The sequence below is a fragment of the Aegilops tauschii genome, chromosome 4 (genome assembly GCF_002575655.3).
Source record: "Aegilops tauschii subsp. strangulata cultivar AL8/78 chromosome 4, Aet v6.0, whole genome shotgun sequence".
NCBI lineage: Eukaryota > Viridiplantae > Streptophyta > Magnoliopsida > Poales > Poaceae > Aegilops > Aegilops tauschii.
In genome coordinates, this window is record NC_053038.3 from 71,268,299 (window position 1) to 71,286,213 (window position 17,915).

Genomic DNA, 17,915 nt, shown 5'->3' on the forward strand with positions numbered 1-17,915 from the left:
GCTCTTAGCTCTTCGACCGCCTTTAGGGCGGCCGCATCACTCTTCCTGGCTTGTTCCTTGGCTCGGGCAAGTTCCGCCCGAAGGGTCTCCACGGCGACAGCTCCGTCTGCAGTTACAGCATATTACAGATACTAGCATCATGCTCCTCTTAATATGTGTTGATCCTAGGAGAATACATACCCTGTGCCTCGTCAAGCCGCTTGTTTACAAGCACGATGTCGGCATCTGCCGCATCAAGTTGCCGCTTCAGTTCGGCAAACTCACTAGTTCGGCTAGCCACCGCACCCTCAGCCGCCTGCACATGAAAGCAGCATGGTTATTACCTGGGACTATGATCCTCTATTTGCCGTCCTTTTTTGATAGCAACCAGAGTCTTAGGGGCTACTATCTGCATAGGGCACACCTAGCGTGTGCGGTACCGTCAAAAAATATATATTACTTTGCGTACCTCAAAGCCTCTCAGCAGGCTCATAAAAGCTTCATGCAACCCGCTTTCGGCGGATGAAATATTCTCAACCACCGTACCCATTAGCGTACGATGTGCTTCTGAGATAGCCGCTTGCTCCAGAAGATTCATCAGTGCGTCTGGTCGCGCACCGGACAGTCCCGGACTCTTTCTGTTTCTCTCCTTAGGAGTTGAATACTCCGGACTTCGGGTGGCCGAAGGGTTACCCTCTGGCCTTGGCGGATCAGGAGAAATCCTCCTTGACGACACCTCAGGGTCGTCCGCTTCACAAGGCGGGGAGGCGTTTCGCTCTCCATCATCTCTGGAAGAAGATCCCCCGAAGACGAACTCTGTCGAGAAGGGCTACGATCCGAACTACAAGACACACGTCTCGGTTATTGTTCTCAGAAATGAAGCAGGGTATATTTACTATAAAGTACTTTTGTTTACTTACAGCTCGGTGGAGGGTTGGTCCCCTTGCGGGTACTGTGCGGTAAGGATGCCCTCCGGGGTAGGGTCCTCTGACAAAGGTTTCTTCCCTCGTTTGAAAGCCATTGTTTCCAATTCTTCAGAGGCGGCCCTCTTCCTTCCTTGGGGAGGGGGAATTTTAGATTCTTCTCCCCGGTTATCCTCCTTCGCGGAGGCACTAATTCCCCCGGTTTGGATGAATAACGAGTGAGGCCCGCTTTCGGCTTCTTTGTTCCTCCCTTTATCTTCTCCTGATGGCGCTTGATAAGGCGCAAGCTCAAGCATCCGGGCTAGTACAGGATCCGGTGAGCCTTCGGGAAGGGGGGCCGAACACCTGATCATCTTCGCCTTTTTTATCCAGCCCTGGTCAAAAGGCGACTTTTCAGAATGATGTTGTGGTAAATTAAAAGACAACGTGTTCGTCCGCGGAATTACTTACTTGGGTGTTTGGACGATTGCAGTTCAGACCCGCATCCTCGGTGGTGTCCAGACACTTTACTCGTGATCTGAAGAACAATCCATACATCTCTTCGAGCGTCGCGCCGAAGAATTGTTGAATAGTTCGCGGTCCTTCCAGGTTGAACTCCCACATGCGGAGAGGTCGACGTTGGCATGGCAGGACCCGACGAACTAGCATGACTTGCATTACCTTGACAAGGCTGACATCTCCCTTGAAGAGATCTCGGATGCGGCTCTGCAATGTCGGCACATCATTAGCTAGCCCCCAGTCCAGCCCTTTGTTGACCCATGACGCCAATTGTGGCGGGGGGCCGGACGGAAGGCGGGGCAGCTACCCACTTAGCGCTTCGGGGAGCGGTGATGTAAAACCACTCCCGCTGCCATAACTTGGAGGTCTCCGGGAAGGAACCCTTTGGCCATGGAGCATCGGCGCCTTTGTTTATTATGGCGCATCTGCATTCTGCGTGTCGCCCCTCAATCATCTTCGGCTTCACATTGAAGGTCTTGAGCCATAAGCCGAAGTGTGGGGTGATGCGGAGGAAGGCTTCACACACGACGATGAACGACGAGATGTGAAGGATGGAATCCGGAGCCAGATCATGGAAATCGAGCTCGTAGTAGAACATAAGCCCTCTGACAATGGGATAAGGACTAAAGCCTAGCCCTCGGAGGAAGTGGGAGATAAATACGACACTCTCGTTGGGTTCGGGAGTAGGGATGACCTGTCCTCGAGCGGGCAGCCTGTGCGAGATTTCGGCGGTCAGATACCTGGCTTCTCTTAGCTTCTTGATGTCCTCCTCTGTGACAGAGGAGGGCATCCACCGACCTTGAAGGTTGGATCCGGACATGACTGAAGGCCCGAAGCGCCTAGCCTGAGCCTTGGGTGTTGGAACTCGAGGTGGGGGAAGGATTCGATTGAGTGCGAGAAGAAAAGGACGGGCCTTGGCCCCTTTATAAAGAGGGTGAATATCAAGCGTCCTCCGCGTGGCCGTTTGGAACTTGCCTAAAATCGAGGAGTCATACCAGCAGGTGCGATGGGGTTACCCACGCCCGTATTGATGAGAATCCCGTGAAAAAAGGGACACGATCTCTGCTTCGATAGGACGTGCCAATAAAACTGCCTCGCGACACGTGCAGTGGCAGGCTCGGAAAAACGGTTCGTCATGACCAGACCACGGCAGTACGTCATGTTATGAAAAGCTGTCAACAGATTAGATTTGTGGAAATATTATTCTCTCTACGGTGGTATGTGGAATTTGTTTTGCAGAGCCGGACACTATCCCTGTGTTCAAAATCTTCTATGGGATATCCGGAGGAGGAACCCGCCTTGCAATGCCGAAGACAATCTGCGCGTCAGACTCATCGTCATTGAAGCCTGGTTCAGGGGCTACCGAGGGAGTCCTGGATTAGGGGCTCCTCGGACAGCCGGACTATATCCTTTAGCCGGACTGTTGGACTATGAAGATACAAGATTGAAGACTTCGTCCCGTGTCCGGGTGGGACTCTCCTTGGCGTGGAAGGCAAGCTTGGCAATACGGATATGTAGATCTCCTCCCTTGTAACCGACTCTGTGTAACCCTAGCCCCCTCCGATGTCTATATAAACCGGAGGGTTTAGTCCGTAGGACAACAACAATCATACCATAGGCTAGCTTCTAGGGTTTAGCCTCTACGATCTCGTGGTAGATCAACTCTTCTAATACTCATATCATCAAGGTCAATCAAGCAGGAAGTAGGGTATTACCTCCATCGAGAGGGCCCGAACCTGGGTAAACATCGTGTCCCCCGCCTCCTGTTACCATCCGCCTTAGACGCACAGTTCGGGACCCCCTACCCGAGATCCGCCGGTTTTGACACCGACACCAGCGGCGGCTGAGCTCGCTCGAGGGCCGGGACCTGAGGACATAGAGTGCTTGCACCTAACCGTCTCACAGGAACGCACAGCTATCAAAGAATCAAGACCAGGCGCAACCCGCCTTGAGGTAGGGCCTCGTGAGTCCCGCGCTGGCTCACGAGTGCCCAGATACACCTCGCAGCCCTGTCGTGCAAGCCACGTGTCAGGGCGGGGCTGTACACGCCCCGGGGGCTCCTCCCGGAGGGGGCCCCCTCCCACGCACAAGTGGAAGCACCATGCTCCGCGCTGGTCGTCGACACTGCCGAGGAGCGGCTATGCCCGTGCACAAGCGGAACCACTATGCTCCGCGCTGGTGATAAACAACTGAGGGTGGCTCCATGGTCGTACCAACCTCAGGGAGCCCCAGAGCTCAGCGTCCGGCCTCACCGCAACGCCTCCCCTCGGGAGAGCCGCGCAAGGGGGCTGGACACGGGGGTTGCGCTCGGGTCACGCCCAAGTGTACGCCACCCAACCAGGTCTCTAGGGCCTGGGGGCTACGCTCGGGTCAGGCCCAAGCACACGCCGCTCAAACAGGTCTCCCGGACCTGGTCGTCGCACGCCCCTCCCGAGGCCTCGGCGAGGGTAGGTATGGAAATTGTTTGCGCGTCAAGGGGACTCCTGAGCATCGCGACTCAGGAGCCTAACTGGTCACGTAGCCCCTCACTCCTTGGTCCGTCCTGGTCTCCGGTCGGCCCAACGGTGGTTGAGGTATGCACGGGGCCGGGCTCTGCCGACGTAGAACAATAATATATCCTCATGCACTCTCCCTGTAAGCTGTTTGCGCGTCAAGGGGGACTCCTGAGAATCATGACTCAGGAGCCTAACTGGTCACGTAGCCCCTCACTCCTTGGTCCGTCCTCGTCTCCGGTCGGCCCAACGGCGGTTGAGGTATGCGCGGGGCCGGGCTCTGCCGACGCAGAACACAAAGCGGATAGGAAGAAAATCGCAAAATCTCGAAGCAAATATTACAAAACATATTGTCCTCAAAATATCAAATGAAATTTTAACACCTCCACGAGGCCTGATGCATATTACAGGAACGAAACAGGAGAGTAGCCGCAGGTCACCCCTGGACACCGCCATCGCCTGCAGAGGGTGCTCCTCCCCGGGTAACGACGTCTTCACTTGCACCACCAGCCGCAGGATCGGCGGCATCGCCGGACAAGGATGCGGAGGCAAAGCCGCGGAACTTCTTCAGCAGTGCCTCCACCTGACCTTGCACGGCTGCGGCGGCAGTTTCGCAGTGATCATCAGCCACAGGCTCCAGCAGCTAGTCAAGACAAGCGCTGGGGTCGCGAAGGTGCAGGTGGCTGAAGACACGAGTCAATGTTGCTGAAGACAGGACACGAGCTTCTGCCTCTGCCATGGGACCGATACCATCCACAACTTCCTCAAGCGCCTTCACCAAGAGAGGAAGCAGCTGGGCGGGGCCGTCCTCGTCGGTGGCGAGCGGCTTCTCCAAGCCGTACTCGTAGAGCGTCTTCAGTGCCTTGCGAGACCTCTCCTCGAGATCGACAAAGGCCGCGCGATCTTCGGCCAGGACCCGCGCCTTGGCGTCAAGATCGGCCTCCCTCGCCTTCACCTTCTGCTCCAGCTCTTCCAGCCAGCTGCGCTCGGCGGCCTGCGTCTTCCCCAGCTCCTCCAGCTCAGCAACACGGTTCTTAACGGTGTCCTCCCGGGCCTTCATCTCCTCCTCCTTCACCAGGCGGCCGCGTGCTTCTTCGGCATGCTTGTCGTGTAGGCTCTTCAACTCGTCCTCCAGCTCTTGGCAGCGGTCGCGGGCGGCCTTAGCATCTTTCAGTGCCGCCTCACGATCAACTGCGGCATTGGCGGCGCTCTGCTTCTCCTTCTCGGAAGATGCCGCGGCCTGGCTCAGCATCGCACGAACCACCAAGTCAGAGTGAAGCCAGCCAGAGGCCAGCTCCAGACGCCCGGCCACCAGGCGCGGGTCCGCACTCAAGAGATCTGCCTGCAGCTGGGTCATCTCCAAAAGAGTGCGCTCCAGAACAGCAGCGGAAGCAGAATAACCTGGGAGTGGAGGGCAGCAGTGGGAGGAGGCGGTGTCACCAAGGCCTGGGAGACTGCGGGTTCCGGAGCAGTCGGGACCTCTTCAGCCGAGCCAGACGCCGGCACCTCTGGAGCCAGAGGGGCCATGGGGGCTGACTCCCCACGGCGATGCTCTTCTTGGACTCGCGAGGGCGACCGGGTTGGGGAAGTGCGAGTGCTGCTGCCTCCCTTCTCCACGGAAGGAGGCGCGGCCGCCGTGTCCTCTTTCCTTTTCTTCGCCAAAGGCGTCGGCCTGGTCAACCAAGGGTGAACGTCAGGAAATAACAAGTACAAGCGGGGACAAGACGAAGCTCAAGGCACTTACCGATCCATCACGACGTATTCCACCTTCTGCTTGGGGAGCTTGAAGCCCGAAAGTTGCGGAGCCCGGGAAGTAGGCGCGCGGATCCCGGGGGCAGAAGACGGCGCAGCAGGAGGGCTGGAGGCAGCCTCAGGCAGCGTTAAGACGGGGGCAGCATCCCGAGGGACCAGTGACGACCTACTCCTCATCGGGGCGACGGGCAGTTCCCCCTCCTCCCGGCAGGCATCGACCTCGGCGTCGTCAGGAAGGGCGCGGAGGATTTCAGCCTTGCTCAAGGGGGAGTTTCCCCCCATCTCTTCGAGGGTCGCCTCCAAGTCCCCCTCCTCTTCCTTCCCCCCGCCGGACTCGTCGAAGGACACCTCCACCGGCTTCGGTGCTGCGGGGGCTCCGGTGGGCGCCAGCGGCACCAGCCCGCGCGCGTCGAAGGTTGGCCTGGAAGCAATAAATTCCTCCCAGTCCTTGCGATGGAACAGAGGGACGAAGGCGCTCGATGGGTACTTCTGGTTGTCCCCAACTATGAGGCGCAGAACGGCGGCCAGTTCGTCGCCAGGCAGGGCCCCTGGCCTCAGGCGGGTCTTGTCCCCTTCATCTCCAAGCTTCCACAGGGGACGCGCGCGTGCCTGAAGTGGAGCAACTCGCAGCATCAAGAACTCCCTCAGGAGCATGACCCCCATCACCTTGGCCGCCTTCACATTGCCCGGCTTCAGGTCTGTCGTCATCTGCCCCAACACAGACAGTGCCCGCTCATCAGCGAGCTCTGCACGGGGCCACCCCTTGTTGAGCTGGGGCTAGCAACACCAAACGCGGATGGGCGCACTTGGCGTCCATCATGACCCATTTGGCTCGGATGTTATCGGCCCTCTTCCCGGTGCTCGAGATTGAGTTGGCCTTGCCAGATGCGACGAAATTGGTGCACCCGGAGATGTGTCCATCGCTGACGCAAAGGAAGAAGAAGTGGCGTAGAAGCGCCACGGATGGCATCACGCCCAGGTACACCTCGCAGTAGTAGGCGAAGATGGACAGGAGGAGGATAGAGTTGGGATGGAGGTGCAACGCCTGCAGCCCGTAGTGGTCGAGGACCTCATAAAAGAAATCGGAGAAGGGGGAACCAACCCGACGGCGATGCTGCTCGAGAAGAAGGGGAAGAAGGTGCTTCCCTCAGGCTCCGGCACATCGGAGGCAAGCCGGAGCTCCGTCTCCCCCCATTCATTACTCTCCCCCGCCGTCAGCAGGCGCGCGGAGGAGAGGCTCTTCTCCATGATGGTGGGTGCTTCAAGAGCTGGCTCATACCAAGCCGGTGCCGAGGAGGTCTTGACCTTGCGCGGCGCCATGGGTCACAGATGCGGAGCAAGATCGGAGCAGATCTGGAGGTATCGGTGGCGAGGAGCGAGAAAGGGGATCTGGAGCAAGGCGAGGAGGAAGAAATGAAGGCAAGCACTGTCTGCGCCAGCCTTTTGTCAGGTCGAGCAGTTGCCGAGGCAGTGTGGGGAAGCGGAGACGCCCATGTCCAATCAACCGCCACGCGTCAACCAAGACTGCAGGCTTTTGGGCCCTGCGGCGCTCCGTGCTTGACCTTTGGCTTCACCTCGAAGCCAAGCCCGAGCGCACCTTGGGCCCGGGGGCTACTGTCGGCGTTCTGGGAACGGGGGTCCCCAGACTTGCCTACCTGCGGCCCATGGCGTGGCTAAGCTAGCGGGACGTACGGCCCATCTTCATCGACAAGGCGTTCAAGACCTTCGCGAGGGGCCAAGCCTCACGAGGCGGACGATGCAAGACCTCCTCAGGAGTGGCCTAGCCAGGCAGGCTCGCGAGGAGCGGAGATATCAAGGCGGGGCAAACCTTGCGAGGCACTCGTGACGTGAGCCATGACGATCGACACCAGGCGGGCGCCAGCGCGTGCAGCGTCCTTGATTCCTCTTTGGTGCTAAGGGGGCAGGCGCAGGCGCGGAGTACCGAGGCATCAAGCAACAGTTTCCATATTGGTGCAACGAGACCGAAGACAAGCAGGACGGCAAGACGGAGGTCACCGTGGAGCCCAAGATGGCGTCATCACCAGAGCCTTTGCAGGCGAAGACCGCTTTTGTCAGGATAGCTTGTACTAGCTGTCCCCTTTCAAATTTGCCTACCGTTGTTGGCTCCCTTCCCGTTCAATATTTGGGGAGACGACCAGGGCCTATATAAGTAGGGCTAGCCACCACCGTAGGAGGCATCTGATCGGCAACTGATCGAGTCCTCTCCACACAAGTTCGACAAGCACAAGAACACCTCAACCTCAGGAGGCTCTTCTTCCCCTTGTACTGTTCATCCTCAGCCCAAGAGGCAATCCACCACCACCACACTGGAGTAGGGTATTACACCTCAACGGTGGCCCGAACCAGTATAAATCTCGTGTCTTTCTGTGTTGCGAGTTCGTCCGTGAGATCTTAGCGAGCTAGGGCGTGGATCGATAGGAGGGAAAGAACTCCGCGTGCACCCAAGAGTTCGAACCTTAAGGGTTTTTCGGAACCCACATCCGACAATCTGTGACAGCCTGGTTTTTGCCCTCTTCTCTTTGTCTGATTTTCAGTCGGTTTGGATTTGAATTTGAAATTTTGAATCACTTCAGATGGACTTAAACACTTGGGTACCACCTTTACTTTCACCCAAGTGACTTATTTCTCTCTCTAGCCATCATTTCTTCTCTGATCCATCTCAAAATAATATTATGAATATTTTTTCTTAAATGAAAAATATTCATTTTCCCTCTAAAACCCTAACTAGCCCATTGTGTTCCAAAGCAACCCCAATTTTTCTTGCCCACAAAAGTCTGAGAAAATTCCCAAATATTCTTTGACCCCTAGGGCACCTTCCTGAGCAAAAATATTGCATCACTTTTTGGAATATTTTTGCTACAGAAAATATTTTCTGTTCTGGACGGAAATGGTAGTTTCTACAGCAACTACCATTTTACTTGCTCATATGTGGCTGAATTTTCTGGTGCATCACTACCTTCGTAGATGATTGCTAACCTCCAAAGCTCAGCTCCCAACCCTTAGTATTTTGACCTCAGTAAGTGCTCAAAGTTACTGTCCAGAAACTTACCAGGAAGTTAAAATCCATCTTACTGCGCCTGAGCTCAACTCAAAGTGTTGTAACCACTCAAACCACCAAGGACTACACGCCAGACATGAAGTTTAGGCTTAGGGCGGCCTGATGTCATAGTTCACGCGGTGACCGCATTCGTCCAGGCGTGCTGGCATGCGGCCGACGCGCTCTGCGACGCGCCCGAGCCTCTGTTGATTGCGTGCTCGCTTCCTCGCCTGCCCTGCCTTGCCAAAATTCGCCACGATCATCGTCCCGACCCCCTTAACTCCCTCCTGGCACTTGCCGACGCCGGAGCTCGCCGCAGCGAGCACGGGCGCGGTCCGGCTAACCCCACAGTGCGCTGCGCACTGTGTTCGTCGCTACCCCCTCGCTCCTGTGCTTGTCTCCGCTCGCCCACAGTGCCCGCGTGAGCTGCATCGCCTTCCCCCTCGCTCACTGACGCCGTTCATCGCCGGGCACAGTGTCCAGGTGTCCTCCGGCGGAGCCCGAACCCCTCACCTCGCTCGGCTATAAATACAGCCCTCCCCAGCCTCCTCGAGCATCATCCACTCCTCACACACCCTCCACAAACCAGTAGGAAGCCGTAGACTGGCCGGGCAGGCCGCGGGCCGCCGTCCCCGAGCTTGAGCTCGACAGCGATCCCCTCGGGTCGTCTCCGCAGCTCCAGCCCTTCCAGGCTCGGGCCACCCTTCCAGGGCCTCCGCTGTGCCTCGGTGGTGCCGTTCCGCCTGGTTGGAGCCCCTGGTGCTGCCTCTGGTCGCCGTCATCTCCAACTTCAGCGACCTCTGCTTTATGTCGCCGCTGGAGAGGCCGTTTCCGATGTCGTCCGGCCACCCCTAGCTAACCTACGGGTACGGGCAGGTGCGCCTTTGTCCCCTCTTTCGATCCATCCCTCTAGCTCGGGCCAAGGAGCCCTCCTCGCTGGCGTGTGCTCTGGCGGAGCCTCGCCGCCCTCTGCTTTCCACTCCCCCTCCCTCTCACCTAACTAGTGGGGCCCGCTAGTCAGCTACTCTGGCCGCGCTCGAAGCGGTACGAGTGGTGGCGCCCGCGGGGTTTACGCCTTTGACGTCACCCCCCCCCCAGTTCTTTTTTATTTAAATTCAAAATTCAGTTTTATCCAGAGAGCTTCAGACAGCCAAAACTTTTTAACCATAAGTCCAAATGAATTGATTCTTTTTGCATTGTGTTCTTTATGAAAAGATCTAGCAGCTCACCAAAAATGAGATTTTTCTCTGCTGTCTAGATTTTCTGGTGAATTTCAGAAGGGTTCTTGATGTTTTCTTTTTGTGTTTATAATTGTTTTCAGAAAGTGAAGCTTGTCTTGAGGATCACCAGGAGGATTGTGAACCTCATCTGCACTAAGGCAAGCCACAGCAACATTTTCATGGTGCCATTGCAATATTTGTGATTTTTTTCAACTTGAAGTAATGATTTAATCCATGCATTTAAGTCACTAGAATAAATATTTATATTCTGCTGGATGCTTGTTTGAGTTGATATGCTTAGTTTACAGAAGTTTGAAGCTAACTAAGTCGGTTAAGTAATTAGAAGTAATATTTGTTATGAAGAAGTAATATGGTTTTGTAAATAAGGAATTATTCTGAGTTATTTTTCTTGAATGAGAAAAATGAAATATGCTAAGTAAAGATTCTGTTTAAAGTGATGATTAATCATAACCAGTGAGGTGTTATGAGTTATTGATGTCCATGCTTAGTGTTTGATATAGTTGACCCAGTTATTTCCGTTGATATATGATGCACATGTTAGTGATGCATTTTCATGGCATATCATGACACCGGTCACTTTCACCTTAAGTTGAATCTGATAATAACTCAACTTGAATATATCGTTGATCGGGTCATGGTGCCATTGAATCGAGTTTTTCCCAGTGCAACCACATTTGCCTTTATGGGAAGGCCTTTATTCAGTCCGTTGTCATGCCTCTGGTCGGTGCCTCCAACGAGGGAAGGTTATGGGCGTGCGTTACCCTGGCCCGGTAAGCAGACATAACCTTGCGTGCTCGTTGTTGTTGTTATCGTACCTTGTCCCCGTTTGGGATCATTTATGTTTTGCCACGACGGTGGTCGTTGGTGTCTTTGGTAGACACGGGGCCACCCAGGACTAGCCCAGTGGGGAGTGAGTCGGAGTGGCCGGGAGAGTGTCATGGCAATGAAGGGGTTTCGTTGAACGCCGTTGGTCCACCCGAATGGGAGTGCGAGGCCATGGGTTCCGTGGTGTGGGTACAGTGTGCTACCTCTGCAGAGTGTATTAAATCTATCGATAGCCGAGTCCACGGTTACGGACACACTCGAAAGTAGGTCACACCATGGGTCAACGTTTAATTAATTTTGCACACTAAACTATGAACTTTGCACTATTGAGGAGATGTTGATTGAGAAACCGTTCTGTTAATGGAGACCAAGTTGTTGGTCAGTTCGTGATCTCAGATAGATCCCCGTTTGGTTATGAGGTAACCCGAGCAAAGACCAAGAGGTTGGTCCGTTTGTGATCTGAGAGCGGTCACCGTTTGGTAAGCAAGTCCGAGGGACTTATATCACAAGATCATGATCACTGCATGTATGATATGATTTTGCATTAGTAAAGCAATTGGTTAATTATCATTATATTGTTTGTCATTATGTTTATGTTTGTTGTGAGCTTGCAAGTACATTCAATGTACTGACCTGGCGTGTCATGCCAGCTTTCAGGAAAGTCTCGTTGGAAAGGAGTGATGTCCGAGTCTCGATCGTGTCCACATCGGTGTCCCTGTGCTATGGAGTTCCGCTACGACGTCGTTCTGCTGCCGCGTAGTTGTTATGATCGAGGCCCGTTTATGTTCACTAAATAATGTACATATTGTTCAGCCGCACAGTGTGTGCCGCTTGGCCTCGCCACTTGTTGTAATATGAACCTTGTTCCGCTAGCATCAATATAGCGGTTGCTTTCTGTACCAAGATGTTGTGTGTTGCCAGAAGACACGGTCTCTGGGTTGGCAATACAGGGTAAACCGGTTGCTCTGAGCCGGGGTTCCACTACGCTTGGTATCAGAGCCGCGCTGACTGTAGGCCACTCTAGACTACGACGTGTTAACTGGACGTTAGTTAAGAGTATAAGATGAGTGCCGGTAGCATTTGTAGCTGGTTATTGCATTGTATGCATTCGCTTTATTTTTATGCTAACCTACTAATGGTTGTGAGTGTAGATGGCTCCGGTGCCGTATCCGTGCCAGTTGCAGCTGATGCCTTACACGTCGCCGCATCTCCTTCGCAATGTGTGGCGTCGGCTGTACCCCCTCGGTGACGACCCAGTCTATCATGTATACCGGGAGCGTCTAGCAGACTCAGTATATGAGTATCACGCAGTGGTTACTCTGCACACCAGTTCAGATTCCAGCACTTACACTCGTACCTCTCAGAGTGGTTTTGCTTCTACCGCTTCCCAGGCCATCCAGTTTGCTGCATTAGAGGTCCTTGTTGAGCTTCGTTATAACAAGGTCCGGATGCAGAACCACCCAGGTTTCCACGACAATGGTCATGTCCGTTTTCCTGTCATTGATCCGGAGTCTGATAGTGTTGCTAGCCACCTTTCTCGTTATATCACTGCTAGCTACCTTATGATTCACGAGCTGGCTCGAGAGCTGACTCGTGCTCGTACTGCTTTAGTTGCTACTAGATCTTTCACTCCCCATCATCTACGGGATTTATCCCTTATATTCCATCTAGTTCTAATTCACCTATTTCACCGGTTACTCCTCCGAGTAGCTCGGGCACATCGACCGTGAATCCTCTCAGTGCTCCTGCTGAGTGGGTTTCACTTCTCACTACTCCCGTAGCCCCGATGCTTCACCCTGCACCTGCCCCGGAGGGAGAGCCCTCGAGGCAGTGTCGTCGTGTTACCTTTAACCCGGAGGTTTCGGTTAACGTCGTCAATTCAGGATCCGAGTCCGCTTCAGGAGAGGACCCCGCAGCACCAGCAGAGCAGTTGAGCGTTTGAGTATCCGCAGTTGTCAGGATGATGTACGGATGTAGTCGTACGAGTCATGATGCTCTGTTTCATGTATGAGAGTAGTTGAACTTGGCATGTTGTTCATCTTTCATGTATGAGTCTATGTATAATTATGTTGGAACTCTATTTTATTCGTCGCATTTTCTTCTTTATTTTGCCTTCTCTCGGGTTTTGTTGTTGGCTTTTCCCCAATTTAATTTGGATGTTTCTCATCTCGGTTGCGTTGTCTTGGAAAAAATCCACAATAGGATGACGCGGGGAGGCAGCAGTAGCGACGCTTGTGAGGATGTTCTTGTTCGTCGTTCCGCACAACAGGCAGGACACTCCCCCGAGCCGTACGTTCCACCACCGCCTCCACTGCCAAATCCTCCCTCCACCGAGCAAATTCTGCGTATGTTTGACGAAAGGAGGAATAATGATCTGATTGAAATATTAAGGAGTGTGCAAGCTATGGTTGGGCAGAATGGAAATCAGAACAGTCATCACTCCAAGCTGTCAGATCTTCAAAGAACCAAGCCTCCCAGTTTCAGTCAGGTTATAGATCCTTTGGATGCATACGATTGGTTGCGAACCATTGAGAGGAAGCTTGAGATTGCTCATACTGAAGAAGATGACAAAGTCCCGTTTGCAGCTATTATCTTGAAGGCGCTGCCGCCATATGGTGGGAAAATGCAAAAGCCATGTGGCCTGCTGATGAACAAATCACCTGGGCAAAATTCAAGGATCAGTTCCGGAAATATCATATTCCTAGTGGAATTATGAAGGTTAAGCAGCGTGAATTTCTCACGCTCCTCCAAGGAAGTCAGTCTGTGGGTGAATATTTGCAAAAGTTCAATCATTTGGCCCGTTACTCCCTTTATGATGTGGACACCGAAGAAAGAAAGATTGACAAGTTTCTTGGGGGATTAAACCCGCATCTCTGATGTACCCTCAGTATGTTTGATTTCCCAGATTTCCAAACTCTGGTAAACAAGGCTTTCATTGCTGAAAGGGAGCACAAGCTCATAACGGACAATAGGCCTGCTAATAACGACCACAAGCGCAAGTTCGAGCCAAGGAAGGAAGTGCAGCCAGTGCAAAAGGCTCGTACCTGGCAGTATACTCAGGTGGAATACAAGCGCAATTTGCAGCAGAATGTTAACAAAACCACCACACAAGTCAAGAATATTGTGACTAACCCGGTGCGAGAAGAGTGCCAGCGCAACAATTCTTGTTTCAGTTGTGGGCAGACCGGACATTATGCCAGACAGTGTCCCAAGAACGGCAAGACTAATGCTCCATTCAGGCCACAAGTCAACTTTATGGAGTCATACCCTATCCAGCAAAACATCACTGGGCACTTTCATCACCTCTCCGCGGACGAAGCCCAAGAGAACCCCGAAGTCGTCATTGGTATGTTTTCTGTTAATAACATACCTGCCGTAATTTTATTTGACTCTGGGGCTTCCCACTCTTTTATTTCGCGGAGTTTTGTTGCCCAAAACAAATTTCCTTGTTCACTTTTGGGCAAGAATATGCTGGTACAATCCCCGGGATCTTTGCTCAGAAGCAATTTGGTCTGCCGTAAACTGGAAATCAATATCAACGGAGCCTGTTTTCCAACTTCCTTGATAATCATTGAGTCCGTAAAGTTGGACATTATTTTGGGGATGAATTGGTTAACCCAATATCAAGTATGCATAAATTGCGCGAACCGAGAAGTCACTTTGACCAGTCAAGAGGGGCAGACTACAACATTCTATGCTCGCAGGAGCATACCCAAGAAATATATGGTCTTCACCGCTGTGGCTGGTGAGTTGGAATTAATTCCTGTGGTCAGTGAGTTTCCTGATGTATTTCCAGAAGAACTGCCAGGCATGCCGCCAGATCGAGAGCTTGAGTTTGCAATAGATCTTGTGCCCGGAACCACACTGTTATACAAGAAGTATTACCGGATGCCTTCATTAGAATTAGTGGAGCTAAAGAAACAGCTTGATGAAATGCTCCAGAAAGGATATATCCGTCCCAGCTCTTCACCATGGGGATCACCTGCTATATTCGTGGATAAGAAGGATGGTAGCCTCTGCATGTATGTGGATTACCGTCAGTTGAATGATGTCACCATAAAAAATAAATATCCACTGCCCAGAATTGATGACTTGTTTGATCAGTTAAGTGGGGCCAAGGTATTCTCCAAAATCGATTTAAGGACAGGATATCACCAACTCAAGATTAAAAAGGAAGATATTCCTAAGACCGCATTCACTACCCGGTACGGTCTTTATGAATATACAGTTATGTCTTTTGGCCTCACCAATGCCCCTGCTTTCTTTATGCATATGATGAATAAAGTATTCATGGACTTCCTCGATAAATTTATGGTGGTCTTCATCGATGACATACTTATATACTCAAAATGTGAAGAAGAGCACAAAGAACACCTCAGAGCTATGTTACAACGACTCCGTGACCATCAGCTATACGCCAAATTCAGTAAATGTGAGTTTTGGCTCAAGCGAGTTGGATTTCTTGGACATGTGCTATCCGCAAAAGGTATACCCGTGGATCTGAGCAAAGTAAAGGACGTGCTCGATTGGTTGGCACCCACAACCGTATCTCAAATCCGGAGTTTCCTTGGATTAGCTGGCTACTACCGTTGTTTCATTGAAGGGTTTTCCAAGATTGCTAAACCCATGACGGAGCTGCTCAAGAAAGATAAGAAGTTTGAATGGACTGAGGACTGTGAGAAAAGTTTCAATGAGCTAAAAATCCGGCTGACAACAGCACCTGTGTTGACTCTTCCCGACATCTACCGCAGCTTTGATGTGTACTGCGACGCCTCTAGACAAGGTCTTGGATGCGTACTTATGCAAGATGGCAAGGTGGTAGCATATGCATCGCGACAGCTACGACCCCATGAGGGAAATTATCCTACTCACGATCTGGAATTAGCCGCGGTGGTTCATGCTCTAAAAATTTGGAGACACTACCTCATTGGGAAGAGGTGCCAAATTTTTACCGACCATAAAAGTCTCAAGTATATATTTACTCAGCCAGATTTAAATCTCCATCAACGAAGATGGCTTGAGTTAGTCAAGGACTATGATCTTGGAATAAATTACCACCCGGGTAAGGCCAACGTGGTTGCCGATGCACTAAGCCGAAAGCCTGTCAGCCTGAATACCATAATGGAATCCTTGCCTCCTGAACTTCAAAAGGAGATTGCTCAGCTCAACCTGGTCATAGTTAGTGCTGGTCTTGCTAATATTATGGAAGTTACACCTACCCTTGAGGAAGAGATCCGCAAGGCCCAGCCAGATGACACCGTCCTACAGAAACGTGCCAAGAGTATGTTAGCAGGACAGACTTCAGATTTTTCTAAGGATCAACACGGTACACTACGATTCCGTGGAAGGATTTGTGTACCCAGCCAGGAGGATTTAAGGAAGAAAATCCTGTCAGAAGCACATGAATCTTCGTATTCTATTCACCTTGGAGGTACTAAAATGTATGAAGACCTTCGAGAAATATTCTGGTGGGATGGAATGAAGAAAGACATTGCCTATTTTGTGGCATGTTGCGACATATGCAACAAGGTGAAGGCAGAACATCAGAAGCCAGCCGGACTTCTCCAACCGTTGCCAGTTTCACACTAGAAATGGGATGATGTCTGCATGGATTTTGTCACAGGACTACCAAAGACTCAGCGAGGCAATGATGCGGTATGGGTCATAGTGGACACCTTAACCAAGGTAGCTCACTTTATCCCCATCAGAACCACATACCAAGTCGATCAACTCGCACAACTATATGTATCCAGAATAGTCAGTCTGCATGGAGTACCTCGAACAATCACTTTCGACCGGGGGTTACTTTTTACCTCCGCTTTCTAGTCACGTCTCCACCAAGCCTTGGGGACAGCACTAAAATATAGTACCGCTTATCATCCTTAGACTAATGGATAGACTGAGCGGGTAAACCAATTACTCGAAGATATGCTACGAGCCTGTGCTTTGGCCCAAGGACCTAGATGGGAAGACTGCCTGCCGTATGCCGAGTTCTCATACAACAACAGCTTCCAGACCAGTCTAAAGATGTCACCTTATGAGGCTTTGTATGGCCGTAAGTGCCTCACTCCTTTAAATTGGTCTCAAACTGGAGATAGCCGTATTTTCGGAATGGATCTCATGATGGAAGCCGAGAAGCAAGTCAAGGAAATCCGAGACAGATTGCAATTGGCTAAATCTCGACAGAAGAGTTATTATGATGCAAAGCACCGACAAATCAGTTTCGAACCCGGAGAACATGTATACCTTCAAGTCACTCCTATGAAGGGAGTCAAGAGATTCCAGACTCGTGGAAAATTGGCACCCAGATTTATTGGTCCATTCCCAGTTATGTCCAGAGTGGGTACTGTTGCATATCAGTTGGAACTACCCCCAGAGTTGTCAGAAGTGCACAATGTGTTCCATGTTTCACAGTTGAGGCGATGCATATCGCCGCTTGAGAAAAAGACTGCTATGACAGAAAAAGAATTGGCTAAGGATTTAACATATGAAGAGAGACTGTTCAGAATTTTGGATCAGATGGAAAGGGTCACTCGTAGTAAAGCAAGGAAGTTTTACAAAGTTCAGTGGGAGCATCACACAGAGGCAGAAGCGACTTGGGAACGAGAAGAATTTCTAAAGGCACATTATCCAGAATGGTTTTCCCAAGCAACCGAATCTCGAGGACGAGATTCATCCTAAGTGGGAGAGGTTTGTGACAGCCTGGTTTTTGCCCTCTTCTCTTTGTCTGATTTTCAGTCGGTTTGGATTTGAATTTGAAATTTTGAATCACTTCAGATGGACTTAAACACTTGGGTACCACCTTGACTTTCACCCAAGTGACTTATTTCTCTCTCTAGCCATCATTTCTTCTCTGATCCATCTCAAAATAATATTATGAATAATTTTTCTTAAATGAAAAATATTCATTTTCCCTCTAAAACCCTAACTAGCCCATTGTGTTCCAAAGCAACCCCAATTTTTCTTGCCCACAAAAATCTGAGAAAATTCCCAAATATTCTTTGACCCCTAGGGCACCTTCCTGAGCAAAAATATTGCATCACTTTTTGGAATATTTTTGCTACAGAAAATATTTTCTGTTTTGGACGGAAATGGTAGTTTCTACAGCAACTACCATTTTACTTGCTCATATGTGGCTGAATTTTCT